Here is a 17,179-nt window from a genome sequence, read left to right on the forward strand (position 1 = left end):
AGCTAGCTAGCGATCCTTGGAGAAACAAATACATAAGTTGGCAGAGCTGGTTTTATTGTGAGCCCAAAGGCAACAAGAAATATCATTTCACGGAACATTCAGTCATCTCATATTGTCATGTTCAGGCTAAGAATTTGCAAAAAGGCCATCATGAAAACAAGTGAAATTTGCAAAGCAACATGGGTTGTGCAAAATGAAAAACTGGAGAAATTCTAGTAGGAAGGGGATAAGATCCTCCAAATTAAATCAGTCTCTACTCTGATACTTAATGACTTCAATACAATGATAAGAACAAGTAAAGATGGAGAAAAATATGGTATATTGGCAAATATAAATCAGCAATAAGGAATGAGAAAGTCCTGTAGATTATACAAAAGCCTCATTCCTATCCATCATGAATATTTTCTTTAAGAAAAAAATTGGAAGGTGCTAGATATAGTAACACTGAATAACATCACAAAAAATGAAATTGATTATATTTAGCTGACAGGAAGTGACTCATGGCTGATACAGGAGTCACTCCTGAATCAGCTGTCTGTATACAGTCAGATGACTGATTTGTTAGAGCAAAGATTAAAATTAATATGTAGCTAGAAAAAGAATAAAAATGAAAAAGATATGGTCTGCAATTAAAATCCCTCTAGCCTGCCTATTTAAACAAGTTATTGATGGTGGAAAATGAAATATGGATGGAAGAAAAGGCATTCACACCAATTATAATCATGTCACACAGAAGCTGAATCAATATAAATCATTCACTGTAACTAGGAGACTAAAAGAATTTAGAAAGTATCTTAGCAAACATTTGACTTACTAGCCAAGCAAGAGATAAGGTAGCCAAGGGCAACATTGGTTTAGAATATATGTAAGTTCTTAACAGAGAAGAACAGTGGAAGATTATTAGGACCATTATCACATAAAACAGAGAGAAGCAAAGGGAAAGGGAATAGCATTTATGTAGCCCCTACTATATTTATACTATATTTACTGCATGTCATAATATGTTATATAGTATTATATGGTGATATATAACCTATATTATGATATAAATATATTATATAATGATATACTATAGTAATATGCTATGTGCTTATTATATAGTTATGCCATAATAATATTATATTTACATAGCACCTACCTATGTGCCAAGCATTGTGCTAAATGTTTTATAATTATTATCTCATTTGATCCTCACAACAACCTTGTTTGGTAGGTGCTATTTATATCCCATTTTATAGCTAAGTAAACTGAGGCAAGCAGCGGTTGATTGGCTTGTCCAGGATTCCATCGTTAGTAAGTATCTGAGGCTAGATTTACCAGCTGCCTCTTTAGTGGAGGGTAAAACCATTTTAAAGAGACCTTGCAAAAGATGTAGCTAAACAAAATTATCCTGAGAGCATTGAAATGTGCAACTTTAAACTGGACAAAAAATAGGCAAAATATAGAAAAGATTCACAATGGTTTTGAGAATTAACTCTTTTCACCATCAAGGTTGGTGGAGCCACCATTCCTGGACTGTGATGTAGAGGATGTAGAAACAGCACCAAAGGGAACAAAAACAGGAGAAGCGCTGGACCAGACCAAGGTCTGTGCTGGAGGCAATACAATTGTAAGGGCTTTGAGGGACTGATTCTCAAGGTATTGGGAAAAGGAGAGTAGACTAAAGGAGTAGAACAAGTCTCAGACCTTATTACTACCAAAAAAAAAATAGCAACCAGGAGAACATCACTAACTCCTGATCTATATGCCTACTTTTCTTTCTGTATTATTAAATTTTTAAGAGAAAAGTTTATACATACATTGTAGATATTCTGGTAAGGGTGTTGGAAAGGAACAGAAAGGCTTTTGCCAGCAGTATTCCATAGTAGATCACATCTTGACATACAGTTGAGTGAAAGATGTAGAGAACATGTGATCAGGTCCTAAAAACACAAGAACAAGGACATTTGTATCATAGAACAAAATATCACCTTGAGGGCTTTCCTCAAACAAGCTGTCTGCCATGAATGGCAAAATTAGAAAAAATTCCTTGAAAGCCATAACAGACATTACTTTTTGAGAATGTTCTTAAGCATTCATGTCAAATGAGGCATAAAATGGAAATATATTTTCACTAAGGTGTATACTACTGTCATGGAGGATATCCAGCTTGGAATCCAAGTCAAAGAGCAGTTCCTCACAGATGGTGAGATTTTCCATTAGCAGTTTTTAACCTTTTTTTTTTCCATAGACTTTTTTGGAGTCTGGTGAAGCCCATGGAACTCTTTCTAGACTAATAGTTTTAAATGCCCAAGATACAATACATAGGATTACAAAGGAAAGCAATTATTTTGAAATTTGTTGCTGTTGTTGTTTCAGCCGTGTCAGACTTCCTTGACCCCATTTGGGGTTTTCTTGGCAAAAATACTAGAGTGGTTTTCCATTTCCTTCTCCACATAATTTGACAGATGAGGAACTGAGATAAAAAACAGGGTTAAGTGACTTGCATAGCTAGCTAGGAAGTGTCTGAGGCCGGATTTGAACCCAAGAAGATGGGTCTTCCTGACTCCAGGCAAGCCACTCTATCCACTGCACCACCTAGCTGCCTCATGATGGAAACAATATCATCACTGATGAGATCACAGATCCATTTGAATATCTGGCAAAAAATTCTATACATGCATGTATACATGCGTTCATATAGCCAAGCAAGCAAATTACATTTATTCTATAATACCCTGTCACTTACCTTCACAATCTGAGCTCCAGCTTTCTGCTACCTCTCCCCTTCACCCTGGGGCCATCTCTTCCTGACAAGGCTGGCCTGAGTAGTCAGCCTGGATTTCTGCCTCAGATTTATTGAAAGCCTAGGGCAGACTGGGCCGGCCCATATCCAGATTGATATGGCAAAATTTTCTCATGGATCTCTGTCTCTAATCACTCTGGCAGGGCTGCAGATTGAATTGGCTATCCTTATCTGGACAGGGATGAGATCATTGATACACAACAGACTGAACGTCTGGGAAATAGCCTATTTACTTTGCAGCTCTGAAGTTCCTAAGAAATTCTTAAGTTTCTGCTTCTCCTCCCCACATCCCCAGTTTCTCTTGAAATCTCCGGGTCCCCATCCTGGGGTCTCTGTTGTTGCTGCCACTACCCTAACAAACATGGTTCCATTTAGAGTCAAAAAATGGTAGAATTGAAAGAGAGCTCAGAGAACATTCAATCTAACCCCCTCATTTTAGATAGTGGGGTATATGTGTGTGTGTGTGCGTTTGTGCACGCATGTGTGTGTGCCGGGCATAGAGGGAAATAAAAAGGTTTCTACAAGACACAGTCCCAGCCTTCACGGAGTTCACAGAAACTTATTAGATTATAGGGGGATAAATGCCTTTTTTTTCTTTTTTTTTTTTTTTTGGCTAGGCAATGTGGTGAATTCACAGCTAGTAAGTGTCAAGTGTTTGGTCTGAGAATGGATTTGAATTGAGGTCCTCCTGAATCCAGGGTCAGTGCTCTATCTACTGCGCCACTGTACCCGGGATAAGTGCCTTTTACATGGCACTGCAGAATGACTCCAACACAACCATGCTGATAGGGGGCAAGGACATGAAATCTGAGGTGAACAAAGCATTGGAGAAAATCAAAGCATTTGTCAAGTGTGCCCATGGTAGAGTGAAAGTGCTACACAGGGAAGACTATTAAAAGATCTGATCAACATTGGCCTTGGAGGTTCTGACTTGGGTCTGCCAACAAGAACAAGAACCTTGAAGTCACAAGGAGGCAGTACTGTCTCCAATACTGGTGGTACCCACATTGCCAAGACCAGATGAGATGCGATTCATTAGGACCCCTGCTCTATTCCAGCTACTAATAATCAGTTTGATATTTCACATGAATCATACAGGGATAATTAGATAAGATAGGTTCTTATAGTAGGCCTCAAAGTTTAATGCAATGGTCACGACTTGTTTACCAGTTACGCTCATTTGCACAATCACAAGAATGCTGACACAGATATCTCCATCCTGCTTTGTTCAAATTCCATGTCCAAGCATAGCGTAGGTGGGGTGCCTTGATTCTTTGGAAAGTCCCCCAACTTAGTTTTATGCTTCCAGACCACTCTTTCTTGTTCAACATGAGCAGGTGACCATTTTATGACCACTTAGTCAGTGGAGATGCCCTGTGCTTCCCCAACCTGAGGCCCCCCCCTGCTGATATGTCATTTTTGGCCCTCAAGAGTAAGGTCCATCAACCAGTGAAATTCTGTATTTTGCCATGCCTCTTATGCATTTTTTGGTATCAAGCCCTATACAAATAAGATCCTGGGGGCCAGGGGCATCTTAGATCATGAGGAGATCTGAGGTCCACTTCATTAGAGGGGACCATGGGCCCTTTAACAAAGTGCCATTAGCTCAGAGTTCTGCCTCAGTTTCTTTTATTGTAGGTTGGACAATTTTTAACTCCATAACTCTTGCTGCCCTCCAACCAGAGGTTCCCTCTTCATCACTGTGTCAAAGACATTTGTCACACGGGAAACCATCACCGAAGCAGAGACAGTCAAGAAAAGTTTCCTTCAGGCAGGTAAGGATCCTTTAGCTATGGCAAAGTGCCTTGTGGATTTGTCTACTGAAAGTTAAAGAGCTTGCTACTCAAAATGATTGAATTCTGGGTCTGAGTTGGTGTGTTACTCATTGTGGTCAGTTTCTGGCCTCTCTATTGCCCTGCTTGTAGCTTTTGACAACTTTAAGTAGCTGTTGTCTGGAGGTTCAGTGAATGGACAAACACTTCCACTCCATCCCAGTACAGAAGAATGTCCCTATGCTGCTTGCAATGCGAGGCAGCTGGTACATTAACTGTCTACTTCTAACAGTGTCATGGAATCCAATGGGAAGTACATGACCAAGTCAGGTGCCCAGGTTAATCCAGTCTCCATTGTATGGGGAGAGCCATGGATCAACAGACAGCATGCTTTCTGTGTGCTAATTCACCAGGGTACCCAAATTATTCCTTGTGACCTTTGCTTTCCCATCCAGATCCAATCCAGAATGGTCTTCATTACAAGATCCTTCTAGCCAACTTGCTAGGTCAGAGTGAGGCCTTGATGAAGAAGACAGCAGAGATGGGATGCAAGGAGCTTCAGGCTGCAGGCAAGAGTGGCTAGGTCCTGAAGAAGCTGCTGCCTCACAGTAGTTTTGAGGGAAGGCATTCTACTGATTCTGTGATCTTCACAAAGCTCACTTCATCCTTGCAGCTTTAATTGCCACATATGAGCACGAGATCTGCTTCGGGGTATTTTCTGGGACAACAATTATGAACAGTGGGGAGCAGGATTGGGAAAGCAATTGGCTAAGAAAGTTGAGCCTGAGTTGGAATCAGATGTACCTGTGACCTCTCATGATACTTTCATCAGTGGGTTCATCAGCTTTATCAAGCAGCAAAAAGATTAACTCATGAGGCAGAGACTGATGCCAGGCTGTTGCATTGTGACCTTATTTGCATTGTAGTGACAGTGTGGTTCCTTCCTGCTCTGTCACAAATAGATGCACTTGCCATCCCTTCAGGAGGATGGCTCCCCCCCCCAATGTAAGGAAAACAAATCCCTTCTCATAGGGCCAGTTTGGTCTGGTCCTCAATGTCACATGCAAGCTGACACCAGCCTGCCTCTGCCCTGACACACGTGTCCAGCCTTTCCACACTTTTCATAGCTGATCTATACAAATAAAGATGGCTAGCAAGAAAAAAAAATACACTAAAACAAAATCAGATAGCAGGACTCAAAGGGATTCTCTCAAGCTCAAGCATTTTTTTCTGTTCCAGTCTGGTCAAAGAAAGAGTGTGATGTCATAGAAAGAGCCCTGGGAGTATTTCATCTCTCTGGTTCTCAATTTCCTTACCTGTAAAACAATTAGGCACAACTGTGATTTCCGTGGCCAAGACCTCAGTCAGTATACAGTGCAGCCTGGCACACATATTACAACACATGGAAATACCGAGGCCTAACGAAAGAGCCAACCGAGAACACTAGATCCCACACGGCCGGGTTTCAGATGGCTTTCACTCATTTCTGCGAACATAACAATAGTAATATCATTTATATAGTGTTTTAAAGCTTTCAAAGCACTCAATGTATATGATTTCATTGGATCCTTACAACAAGTCAATGAAGTAGGTGCTGTTATTATCCCCATTTTATAGCAGATGAAACCGAAGCTGAGGGAGCTTGTGAATTCCCTCACACCGCAAAGCTGGCAAGCATCTGAGCAGGATTCCACCTCAGGTCTTCCTGACTCTATCCACTATGTCACCTGACTTAACCGGTCAGCCTAGAAAACATGAGCAAGAGACGCTGGTTCTCTCTATTTTGTTTCTGTTGCCTACAGGCAACCCCAGAATAGGAAAGGAGTAATGAAGTCCTCTGGGCTATGGCCCACAGCTGCTATCTGAGCCGACAGCTCAGCTGCCCTAGCTTCCTTAATATTTTCACAGGCAAATAATGTAATTGCTATTCTTATAGTAATGAGCTCCCACATCTCTTATTCCCCACAATTCGAAACCACTCTACCTTTTTATTTATTCATTTCTCCTTTATTTCGGCTTCATTTCCTTGACCCCCCCCCATCCCTTCCTGGCAGCTTCCCTTGGCTTTTGGTCCATATCATTCCCTGTCTCACTTTCATCTTCAATGTACTCCTGTCCAATGTCCTGTTCAATGTACTCCTTCCCCTTTATTTATAAGCATGCTCAAGTTTTTCCATCCTAAAAAACAAACAAAACCCTTTCCCTTGAGCTCTCTGCTCCTTCTAGCCATTCCTTTTAAGGAGCAGGGGGCATGCTCTTCTCTCCAAGTGTAAGGAAAATAAATCCCCTCGTGAGGTTAGTTCAGTCTGGTGGCCTTTACAGTTTTCAGTCCTCAATGTCACATGTAAACTGATGCCTCTACCCTCACAGGTGTCCAGCCTTTCCACATTCTTCACAGCTGATCTCTGCTTCTCTCTTTCTAAAGGGTTAAGCTCTCCTAGAAAAAAGAGTCTACACCAGGGGTGAGGAACCTGTGGCCTTGAGACCACATGTGGCCCTCCAGATCCTCAAGTGTGGCCCTTTGACTGAATCCATACTTCACAGATCAAATCCCCTTAATAAAAGGACCTGTTCAGTAAAACTTGGACTCAGTCAAAAGGCCACATCTAAGGACCTAGAGGGCCACATGTGGCCTCAATGCCACAGGTTCACTCTGCATCCACCTCACCCCTCACTTATTCTTCAACTTCAGGCATTCTGGTTTCCATACCCACCCCTCTACTGAGACATTTGTCTCAAAGTTCACCAGTCATCTGTTTATTGCTAAATCCATCAGTCTTTTCTCAATCCTCCTCTTCTTGACCTTTCTTCAGCTGTCAGCACTGTGGACCAACCCCTCAACATGGGTACTCTTTCCTTCCTTAGCTTGTCTGACAACATTTTCTCCTAGTACTCTCATATCTGGCTGTCCTTTGTGCCTGTCTGACTGAGCACACTTGGTCTTCTGCACCAGCTCATCATCCTCCCTGCCTCTAAGCCTGATTCTCTTCTCAGAGCTTCAGGACCCCATCACTAATTCACAGATGAACATTTCAAACAGTGTTTCAGAAATACATCAAACTCAATAAATCCAAGACTGAACTTATTATCTCTTCCCTCTCTCCCCCCAAAAAAACCTTTCCCATCTTCTAAACTTCATTATTTCTGCCAAAGGTACCACTATCCTGGGGCAGCTAGGTGGGGTAGTGGATAGAGCACCAGTCCTGGAGTTAGGAGGATCAGAGACAGTTAGGAGACCAGAGTCCAACTTCAGATGTTTACTAGCTGTGTAACCCTAGGCAAGTCACAGAACTTGGTTGCCTCAGTTTCCTCATCTGTAAAATGAGCTGGAAATGGAAATGGCAAATCACTCTAGTAGCTTGCCAAAAAAAAAAAGCCTAAATGGGGCCACTGAAAAGAAAATCAATTAATATTGATTATTGTGATTTATTTTTAGTTTGATTTAGGATTAAATTCCCTTCTTTAGGAAGAGCTAGCCTTAAGCTAAGTCAGACTAACATAGTCTCTTAAATCTAGATTGCCTATAGATTTAGTGAATAGACAGATTAATAAAACTTTATCATTTAGTAGCAGATAACTTAGAAGAATAAAATAACCATAAGATTATGAGGGGTTTTTTAGAGGCTAGGATTCCTTTTCCAGAGGAAAGAGGGGGTTGACCAGAGGCTAAGTTCCCCTTTCCGGCAACTGGAGAAAGGTTAGCCAGAGGCTAAGTTCCTCCTTCCAGCCTTAGTGAATAAGCTCCTCTTTTTTTCTTGAACTAGAGTCTAAGTTACACTAGTAATAGTGGGAGGCGGGAGAGGGGGTAAGGGGTGACTATTAACCACTGGTTAACCACAAGTTCCTCTTTCCAAGTACACTTTCTAGGTACAAAAGGCACCACCTGCAAGGAATTCTGGGTAGAATTAAGAAAGCCTAGTCAGGTAATCCATGTGGTCCAACTGAATTAAGTTCAAAACAAGTTTCTGTATTTTTTTTATTCCTCTTTTTTGTTATAAAAATAAGCTCTGCAAATCTTTCCTGGTCTCTGACCTCTAATGAGTCAGGTGACTTGATTTAGCATGCAAATGCTAGCTTTGTAAATTAATCATACATGTCTCGATAACTCTGTCCTCAGTTTCCTTTTTATTTCTTTTTTTTTAAATTTTATTAATTTATTTTGATTTATCAACAATCACTTCCATATGCTTTTGAGTTTAAAATTTTTCTCTCCCTTCCTCCCCACCACTGTCCCCAAGACAGCACACAATCTGATATAGGCTATACATTTACATTCCTATTAAACATATTTTCACATTGGTGAAGTGGTAAGTAAAAATTAAAACCAATAGGAGGAACCATCAGAAAGAGGAAACAAAACTCAACAGAAGAGAAAAAAATGATAGCAATTCAACTTCCATAGTTCTTTCTTTGGATGTGGATAGCATTTTCCATCACGAGGCCTCTGGAGATGTCTTAGATCCTTGTAATGCTGAGAAGGGTTAAGTTTGTCAATATTAATCATCGCACAATGGACTGTTATTGTGCACAAAGTTCTCTTGGTTCTGCTCACTTCACTCAGCATCAGACCATATAAGTCTTTCCAGGTTTTTCTGAAGTCACCTGTTCATAATTTCTTATACCACTATAGTATTCCATTACATTCATATACCACAACTTGCTCAGCCATTCCCCAACTGATGGGCTCCTCTCAATTTCCAATTCTTTGCCACCACAAAAAGAGCTGCTACAAATATTTTTGTACATGTGGGTCCTTTTCCCATTTGTATGATCTCTTTGGGATATAGCCCTAGAAGTGCTATTGCTGGATCAAAGGGTATGCACATTTTTGTAGCCCTTTGGGCATAGTTCCAAATTGTTTTCCAAAATGGTTGGATCATTTCACAATTCTACCAACAATGCATTAGTGTTCTAATTTTCCCACATCTTCTCCAACATTTATCATTTTCCTGTTTTGTCATGTTGGCCAATCTGATAGGTGTGATGTGGTACCTCAGAGTTGTTTTGATTTGCATTTCTCTAATCAATAACGATTTAGAGCATTTTTTCATATGACTATAGATGGCTTTAATTTCTTCATCTGAGAACTGTCTGTTCATATCCTTTGACCATTTATCAATTGGGGAATGGCTTGTGTTCTTATAAATTTGTCTTAATTCTCTATATATTTTAGAAATGAGGCCCTTATCAGAGAGACTGGGTGTAAGAATTCTTTCCCAATTTTCTACCTTCCTTCTAATCTTAGTTGCATTGGCTTTGTGCAAAAAACTTTTCAATTTAATGTAATCAAAATTATTCGTTTTGCTTTTCATAATGTTCTCTATCTCCTGTTTGGTCATGAATTCTTCTGTTCTCCATAGATCTGATAGGTAAACTATTCCTTGTTCTCCCAGTTTGCTTATAGTATCAGCCTTTATATCTAAATCATGAACCCATTTTGACTTTATTTTGGCATATGGTGTGAGATTTGGGTCTATGCCTAGTTTCTGCCATGCTCTTTTCCGGTTTTCCCAGCAGCTTTTTTCAAAGAGTGGGTTCTTATCCCAGAAGCTGGGGTCTTTGGATTTATCAAATAATAGATTACTATAGTCATTGACTATTGTGTCTTGCATATTTAACCTATTCCACTGATCCACCACTCTATTTCTTAGCCAGTACCAAAGCAGTTTTGATGATTGCTGCTTTATGATCTGGAATTTAAGATCTGGAATTGCTAGGCCACCTTCCCCTGCATTTCTTTTCATTAGTTCTTTTGATATTCTGGACCTTTTGTTCTTCCAAATGAATCTTGTTACTATTTTTTCTAATTCTATAAAATAATTTTTTGGTAGTTTGATTGGTGTGTGGCACTGAATAAGTAAATTAGCTTAGGTAGGATTGTCATTTTTATTATATTAGCTCGGCCTTCCCATGATGTTTTTCCAATTATTTAGATCTGATTTTATTTGTGTGAAAAGTGTTTTGTAATTGTGTTCATAGAGCTCCTGGGTTTGTTTCGGTAGGTAGACTCCTAAATACTTTATAATGTCTACAGTAAGTTTACATGGAATTTCTCTTCCTATCTCTTGCTGTTGGGCTTTGTTGGTAATATATAGAAATGCTGTCCTTTTTATTTCAGATAATTAATTTTAACATCACAAAGAGTTGGACACAACTAAAAATGACTCAGTGACAACCACCTTCCTAGTCTCCTAGGTTCCTAACTTCAGCCTTACCCTTCACTGCTCTCTTTCCCTCATCCCACATCATTTAATGAGTCACCACATCTTCCCAGTTTTGCAATATCTCTCATCTATGACCCCTTGAGCCACTCACATAGTTACCAACTTAGTCAGACTCTCAGCACCTCTTGCCTTGATTACTACAACACTCCTAATTGGTCCCCTTGTCTCAAGGCTCTCACCACTCCAGTACATCTTATACACTGCTGCCAAAGGAATTTTCCTGAAGAGAAGATCTCATCATGTCACCTCCTTCCCCATCAACTCCAGCAGCTTCTTATTCTCTCTAGAATAAAAAACTCTTTTGTTCATCTTTTGAAGCCCTTCATAACCTGACTGTAACCCACCTTTCTGGATTCACTGGATATTATTCCTCTCCCACACTCTGAAATCCAGGGACTAAAACTGGCCTCTGTGTTCCATACACAAGATGCTCCAGTCTCATCTCCATGCTTTTGCACGAGCTTTCCAACATGGTTGGAATGCATTCCCTCCTTACTTCTGCCTCATAGATTTCCTCCCTTCCTTCATTTTATAACTAAATGAATGAATTGAAAAGGCATATATTAAGCACTTATAGTCTCTGCCTTCAATGGGTTCATATTTCCAATGTGGGAGACAAGACAATTTCAATTTCAAGGTCACGTTCTCATGGTGGAAGAGGTGGGGAACAAAATATACAGAAGGTTTTAGCTTCAAGCCTGATGGAAGTGTCCCAGAATTCTTAGAGTACAGTGGCAAAAACAATGATAATTGCCTTCAGCTTTCCTCGTTAGCCTCAGCTGATTCTGAACTCAAGCATATGTTGTACCAGTGGTGTGAAAGTCAAACAGAAGCAAGGACAACTAACTCATACATAAAGACCCTGGGGGACACATATTGACTTAGAAAACCACATGTTTACGTAGTTCTTTTTTTTTTTTTTTATTAACAATCAACACATTAAAATCAGGTAGGAACTATATTTTAATCTGGTTTTGCCACACTTGGGAGAGCCAGGGGCTACATGAGCCACATGATCAACATCTCTTCCTTACACTATGTTTCTGGGACTGTTACTTGGCCTTGAAGCCATCTTTTGTGCATTTACTTTTAAAACTTAAGTGTTGATTGGTGAGTCCCCTATGCAGCCACACTGGTCTCTTCAGACAAATCCCATTTTCTTCCTGGTTATAATTGTTTCTCTCTGTGTCTTCAGAATTTTGTTCTTGAATATTTCTCATACTTCTCAGTTTGAATTCCCTTGAAGTCTTTATACTTATATTTCTTATGAACCCTTTCTACTTTCCAAAAATCTAGGGCATGTCTCAAACTATCCCCAGATTTCCTCTCTTCTATCACAAACTCTAAAACAGAGGGGTCACTTCCCCTGAATTTCTCATCATTTCCATTTTCATCATCAACCAGTTCTTCCCTATTAGTGAGATCAAATCCAGAATACGATCTCCCTTTTTTGGTACTTCTGTCTTTTGAAGGATGAAATTATCATTAAAGCAAGTGAACAAGTTATTTGCTGCTCTGCTTTTGGTAAAGAACATCCCTCAGATGCCTGGATAATTGAAGCTCCCTATCACTGCTATACCAAGTCTCTTTACCAGGCTTGTGATCTGTTTTCCAAAATCCTCACCTTTTCTCTTTTCTATCTAAGTGGTCTACAGTGTACACCAATGACAGAACCACTTCTGCTCTCCCTCCATTGATCTTTATCCAAATCTCATCATACTCCCCCTCTCTGCTTCCTGGTTTCCTCATAACTTCTTAATAATCAGTGCTACCCCAATCTCTTCCTTTTACCTATCCTGTTTCTCTGGAATAAAGTATATCCATCCACAGCCACAGCCTAATCATAGTTTTCATCTCCCCAAGTCTCAGGGACACCTATGAGGTCAAATATAGTATGAGATGTAATTCCACATCAAATATACAAACCATTCTGTGCTCATATTGCCAGTCCTAATGGTCAGTTGATCATACATCACCAAACCTTCATGTGGCCAGTGACCTCTTGCCTGTCAATCAGCTCCCTTAACAGAGACTCCTTCAAATCCTTATCACATCCCATTCTCTCAGCCTTTCCAGTGGTTATTTAGCTAGATTACAGAATCTCTGAGTTGCAAGAGACTTGGGGATCATCTATTTTAATCCTTTTTTGAACAGGAATATCCTTTGCAGCTGAGTGGTACAGTAGATAGAACACGGGACTTGGACTCAGGAAGACCTGAGTATGGATCTTGTCTCAGACATTTACTGGCTGTATGACCCCAGAACTTTCTCAGCCTCAGTTTTCTCATATGTAAAATGGGAATAATTATAGCACCTACCTCCCAGGGTTGTCTCGAGCATAAATAAGATGACATTTGTAAAGTGCTTTGCAAACTTTAAAACCCTATATAAATGCTAGCTACCATTGTAATCCCAGCATATCTGAATAGCCCACATCCAGTTCCTCCTTGAAGACCTCCAGTAAAGAGGTACCTATCCCTTCCCTAGGCAGCCCGTTCCACCTTTGGACAACTCTAATTGTTAGGAAGCCTTTCCTTCCATAAAATCCAAATGTGCTCCTTTGCAACTCCTTTCCATTCCTCCTAGCTCAGACTTTGAGGACAAGAAAAAACTAGTTTAATCTGTCTTTCCACATATGCTAGCCCTTCAAATATTCTGAAGAAAGCTCGCATGTGCCTCCTAATTCTTTTTTTTTCTCCAAGTTAAACATCTCCAGTTTTTTCTGCCAATCCTCACATTGCATGATATAGACATCCTTCCCCATCCTGGTTGCCCCTCTGTATACTTTCCAACTCGTCATGGTCTTTTCTAAAATGTGATGCCCAGAACTGAACACAATATGACGAATGTGGTGGGATAAGCAATTCCATTAGACCTTCCAGGTTTCCTGGAAAGGGATGCCTTGATGACCAGTCCCGAAAGTTCTTCATTTAGCCCTTCTCTAAAATTACTGTAAATACTACCTCCTCTCAGCCCCAAATGGCTGTCAGATGGTGGAATTCATTAATGTGAACAAGCAATTGTCTCTTTCTCTATTTAATACTTAACATTTATATAGCAGGTATTATTTCCTGGGAGGGGTTCCCCCAGATGATCAGGAACTTGGCTTTAAAATGCTAATAATCTTGCCAGCAAAGACTTTTCTTCCTACATTAAAAGAACTGCCTAAATCCAGTGTAGATGCCCACATACAGATACCAATTTGCCAAGGAATCCAGCTTCTAAGAATCTAAAACCAGATTCATTCCAAAGGTTTGGGACTGGGTCTTATAAACCAGTTCAGATTTATCTAGAAAGCTGAGCTTCTGCTAGTTTTTCCTCTGTATTGTACTTAGGAAAACAATGACTGGTTTAGTAGTAACAATCCCATCTCAGGTGGTGGTGGTCACGCTGTGCTCACCTGTATGGGATCCTTTTGCAGCACCACAAATCAAGTAACTACATCCAGCTTGCCTTCCCATTCCATGGATAACTTCCATAAGATGTTTTCATTTTTTGTCAAGAGTGGACTTCACAGTTACGTGGTTACTTCTGTCAGAATCCTGCAACCTCTGATTCGGGCATATCTATGAGGACAGAGATGGGCTCAGGTGTTGTCAATGGTGTGTCTGTCATTTACCTCATAACACAGATTCATCACCACTCAAGCCACTGGTCTTTTCAGACCCCCAAGACCTCAGGCAGCTCAAAATACACACAAAGCCTCCTTAGGGATATATACCAAACAGAGAAACCTGGAGAGCACCAAATTCACTGAGCTATACCGATCCACCACAGAGAGGTCTCACCTAGTTTGTGCATTTTCTCTCCCTCCTTCTTTCCTTCCTTCCCTCTCCCATACACCCTCCCCTTTTGTCTCCTTTTTTCCTCCCTCTTCTCTTCAACTTTCCATCTCTCTCCCCTTCCCCCTTTTTTCTTTTTCCCTGTTTTCTTTCTCTATCCTCCCAAATAGGGTTTTGTTCAACCCAAAGAATTTTGGTATTCAAGGTAGCATTTCAGACACCATTGAAGAGCAGTTTCAGGGTGGGAAAGCATCTCTTCAATCACACCTGCTTCCTCTGTCTCCTATAAGGCTGTTATACTTGATCAATCCCTAGACAACAACTCTTGGGCTTTTCATGCAGACCCTACCCCCTGGAGTGGAAAGAATCCTTCCCGACCTTGATAGACTTAGCTCATTTCCCTTTCTCTCCCAGCTGGACTCAGTCCCTAAGGTCCCTATTTCCCTGTAACGCTGCAGGTTCTGGATTTCTGGTTAGCATGCAAAGCTCCAGAATTGGGTAGCTATACTTAGCAGTCCTTCCGGGCCTTTCCCCCTGGCTCATTGCCCTGGGTCCAAAGGAGACTTCTCAGGACAAGGCAATGTAAAATCACTTCTTCGGTTTTGGAACTGATGCGCATATTAATGCATTCTGGCAGCTCCTTAATTATGCGGATAATCTCACAGGCCATCTAGCTTCCTGTCATAAGAAAGCCAGCTTTGTTTGGAAAGACAGTGGTGGGGGAGCCAGCCGTGTTCTTGGAAGCCTTTAAAGTGATCTTTATGTAACCCAGCAAAGCCTCCCCTTTTGGAGAAGTCAGATGTGTCAGGGCAAAAACGGGAGGCGGGGGGAGCGACTTGAGAGGACTATCTGCTGTGATCCCAAACGATGTCAGGCAGAAAAGGCAGCAGAGATTGCCTGAAAAATTGATTTATAGGGAACAAGCTTAGGAGACAGGAGGGAAAGCAGTGTAATTACCCCCCAGCACTAGGGTCTGCTCGTAAATTATTCATTTACATAACCAGACAGTGCTTGGTGCAGGTCTATTGTCTGTCACCCAAGCCCATTCCAGCCCATTGAGATCAAAGCCATTTCAGAGTTCACAGAGATCCCATCCCCTACAAGGATTTTTTTGTGCCTTTTCCCTTCTTCTCTCTTATAACCATAGACTCTCTGAAGCCTTAGAAGGCGTGTCAAGTGTCACAAAGTATAAACCCTTGGCTTGCACAGGAATCGCCAGGTGGTAGCCAACCAGCCTGTCTGCAGACACCTGCGTCGACAGCTGACAACCTATCAAGCAGTAGTTGGACAGATCTGGTTGTAAGAAAGCTCTTCTTCCCTGTCACTTAGAATCAGAATTCCAGAGTCACCACAGAACAAGAGACTTTGAAGAGCAAACCTCTGGAGGCAGTGAGGTGGTGCAATGGATAGAGAGCTCTAGGCCTGGAGTTAAGAAGACCCAAGCTCAAATCTGAGCTCAGACAACTTGCTAACAACATGACCCTAGTCAAGTCACTTTACCTTTGACTGACTCGATTCTCTCTACAATAAAATGGCTGTAATAATAGCACCTACCTCCCAGAGTTGTGAGGATTCAATTCAGTAAACGTATATTTAGCACCTGCTATCTATGAGACACAGTCCTCAGCACTGGGAATACACAAAGAGGCAAAAGACAGTCCCTGCCCTCAAGGAGCTTACAATCTAATGAGGGAAGAGAGACAATATGCAAACAAAATATATAAGCAAGCTATGAAAAGGATAGAAAGGAAATAGTTAACAGAGAGAAGGCACTGGAATTAAGAGAGGTTGGAGAAGGCTTTCTGGAGAGAAAATATTTGTAAAAAGTGTTTAATACAGTGCCTGGCACATAGTATGAGCTCTTTAAAAATTTTTGTTCCCTCCCCTTTCATCTTACAGATAGTGATAAAACGATTTGCTGGAGGTCACACAGGTAGCTAAGAGCAAAGAGGATGAAAACTGAGGTCTTCTGACTCTTATGACAATTCTCTTTCCACCTCCACAGTACGGACAGTTTTACCTGAGTGGACTGTTCTGCAGACCTTTCCATAAAGAGATTCTTACCTAATGCGAATTTGCCCTCTAATGAGGAAGAAGGAAGCCCTATAAGGGAAGGGCCAGCACAGGGACACTTGAGGGTCTGGAACAGAGAAGTAAGAGCAGAAGGAGGAAGATACAGGTCCAGGCCGGGGCCAGTCAAATTGGGGCTTGGCCAGAAGGGGTGGGGCAGGCGTATGAAGGCCCTACCCGGACACAGACAGGAGAGAGGGGAGACAGACACACAGTACCTAAGGGCAGATAGAGGGAAGACAGTCAGGCAGGCTGGACACAAAGGCTGGTGGATGGAGCAGGGCAAAGGTCTCCTTCCTCTGTGCTGGAGGTCCCAAGTCAAGCCCCCATCCAGCTGTCCTGGTCTCTCTGCCAGTCCATTCTTCTGCTTTCACTTGGAGAGTTTTTTTGGTTTTTGTTTTGTTTTGTTTTTTGTAAGAGGATGGAAGAAAGCAGAGAAACAGAAGAGAAAAAGCACTGTACTGTACAACAAACTTAACGTAGGTTTGTTGGTGATGGTGTTTTTTGTTTTGTTTTGTTTTTTGGAATGTGGATTTCTATAGTCAA

General features: G+C 41.1%; 1 pseudogene; it reads left to right on the forward strand.

The window, feature by feature from the left end:
* Positions 1-3,564: 3,564 nt before the first annotated feature.
* Positions 3,565-5,426, forward strand: LOC110207103 (glucose-6-phosphate isomerase pseudogene; annotated as a pseudogene).
* Positions 5,427-17,179: the final 11,753 nt, after the last annotated feature.

Source organism: Phascolarctos cinereus, unplaced genomic scaffold (genome assembly GCF_003287225.1).
Source record: "Phascolarctos cinereus isolate Bilbo 61053 unplaced genomic scaffold, phaCin_HiC Scaffold_726;HRSCAF=1367, whole genome shotgun sequence".
Taxonomy (NCBI): domain Eukaryota; kingdom Metazoa; phylum Chordata; class Mammalia; order Diprotodontia; family Phascolarctidae; genus Phascolarctos; species Phascolarctos cinereus.